A 2,500-nucleotide genomic window follows, 5' to 3' on the forward strand; every position below is an offset into this window, starting at 1 on the left:
TTTTTTTCTAAAGTTTTAACAAGGCCTCTAGAAGGTTACAGCCTACAGCAGGCGCATGCCGTCAAACGTAGTCGGCAGTCTTTTTACTTGGTGCCTTGCAGCGTCGCTGCCCATTATCACATTTACTTTTTTTTCTAAAGTTCTAACAAGGCCTAAAGCAGGCGCATGCCATTAAACGTAGTCGGCAGGATTCAAACCTGCGCGGGGAGACCCCAATGGATTTCTAGTCCATCGCCTTAACCACTCGGCCACGACTACAACCTGGCTGTAACAAGCTTGTCTTTTTACTTGGTGCCTTGCAGCGTCGCTGCCCAGGTGCCATGCAAGAACTCAACAGCAAAACGTAGCACTCGACAAAAAAAGAGCCTCTAACGCCCGAACAGGGACTTGAACCCTAGACCCTCAGATTAAAAGTCTGATGCTCTACCGACTCCGCTAAAGCTGGGGAACAATAGTCTGTTTGAGGAAGGGAAGAGGGAAAAAGAAGGGGAAGAAGGGGAAGAAGAGGGAAAAGGAAAAAGAGAGAAAAGAGAAGGAAAAAAGAGAAAAAAATGAAAGGAAAGGGAAAAGGTAAATCCACCTTTGACCCGTCTGTTTGATTTTTGGTAGATTGCTATTCATATTTTTTAGAAAATTGCCTTTTTATATGTTTCATTGATAAATCACTGACGTGAACGACGTCGGTTCGAATCCCACCTCTGACAAGTTTAAAATCACCCAATATCTTTTCTAATCGTTTCTTAATGAATGAACATAAATGTATAAATGTCATGTGCTTTTATGCCTTAACACTTATTTTATAAAAACTTATTTCTCATTGTATGGATACATGTTTATATTTATTTATTACCCATATGAATATGGAGTTCCTTCAAATGTACTATATTAGATGTAGGTCTATAATAATAATAATAATAATAATAATAAATAGTTAAGGTGGATTTTTGCAAAATCAGTGTTTTGACTCAGGCTCGCAGAATGATTAATGATAAAAAGTTATTACTGTATTCATATGTGTTATTTGTATGTATGTAATTTACATATTTGCTTGAGAAAAGTACCCAATTCATTAATACAATCTAATTTAAAATGAAATAAAATAGAATTGAAAGAACTGCAACAATGTAATTGTCTTCTCTGAGTGAATGTTGGCAATAAATAAAGGATTGCTGTTTTAATATATTAAACATTTATTGCAAAATATTCATCTTAATTATCTCTTTCTCTCACACACACAGTAAGCATGGCACATATAAAAAAGAATTGAACAATTAAATATAAAATACAAATATAAAATAAATAAATAAACCAAATAAAAAAAGAAATAAAGGAAGAAGATTCTGGTCAACTGGTAACAAAAATATATAAAAGACAAAATCAGGCTCACACCAAAAAACTGTAATATACAGTGTTTTTTCTGTTATGTTAATTATTTTTGAAATGCCAGACCAGACCTATATGGGATGAATATTGAACGGTTTATTTCTTATTTGCCCTCTTCCTCCGCATCTCCTCCATCCACTGGTGAAGTGAAATACCAGCATTTTGGGGAAAGTATATGTACCCATAATACTGGCTGTGGCCACGACAACAGTCTGGCCACTGGGCAGGGGGATGATGGTACTGGCCTGCTGGGAGTTAAGTGTTTGTCCAGTTTCATTCCTCAGTCCCACCAAGTACTCTGCCAGGCTGTCCACTCTGTCCATCCCTGGGATACTGCGCTCATCCTCAGCCTGTTAAATATATGCATATGAAGAGTTCAGATGCAAAAACCTCTAAATGCCATTTGCAATTTTCTTCTTTAATGATGATTTTTATCAAACTTGTATATTTAAGTTCAGTAATTTCACTTAAATAACAATTAATAGGTAATTATCATTGCCATTTAAGTGAAATCACTGAACTTAAATATACAAGCTTGATAAAAATTGGCATTCTAGAAGAAAATTTCAAATGGCACCTAGAGGCTTTTGCAGCGATGCAACTCTTCATAAAGAGTTCTTTATATATGAACTCTTCATATATAAAAATAAAATAACAACAATATCACAGGCAGAAAAATATTACATCTTTCACACTGTTTACATGTCACAAAGGACCTACCAGTTCTTGCTGTGGTGCTGCTGGAGTCATGGCAGGTGTCCCAGAGGGACTTGTAGTTGTAGCAGTGGGAAGAGAGGCTAGGACGATCAGAAAGTACGGAGGAGCAGAAGCTAGGCTGGTGGGCACAGCTGTTGGGGCGGAGGGTGCAGTGGTGTCCTCATTGGAAAACTGTTAAATGTAATAATAATAATAATAATAATAATAATAATAATAATATATTATTATTACATTTATTGTTATTATTATTATTATTACACTGCATATATTTGAATATGCTAAAAATGTAAATATCAGTATCAGTAAATACTCATTACTTACTGATGCCATAGTAAAAGTTGTGGTGAGAGGTGAGAGCAGGTGTTGCCATCTACCCAGGTGTTGCCATTGCCCAGATGTT

At 35.9% G+C, this 2,500-nt stretch overlaps 1 non-coding gene across 1 annotated transcript; it reads right to left on the reverse strand.

Annotated features, from left to right (window-relative positions):
- Positions 1-176: 176 nt before the first annotated feature.
- trnas-aga (transfer RNA serine (anticodon AGA)) lies at positions 177-258 on the reverse strand. The gene has a single exon. It is a non-coding gene; the product is annotated as a tRNA-Ser (tRNA).
- Between the last annotated feature and the right edge of the window lie 2,242 nt (positions 259-2,500).

This window comes from Pimephales promelas, chromosome 5, assembly GCF_988280905.1.
Source record: "Pimephales promelas chromosome 5, fPimPro1.hap1.1, whole genome shotgun sequence".
Lineage (NCBI taxonomy): Eukaryota > Metazoa > Chordata > Actinopteri > Cypriniformes > Leuciscidae > Pimephales > Pimephales promelas.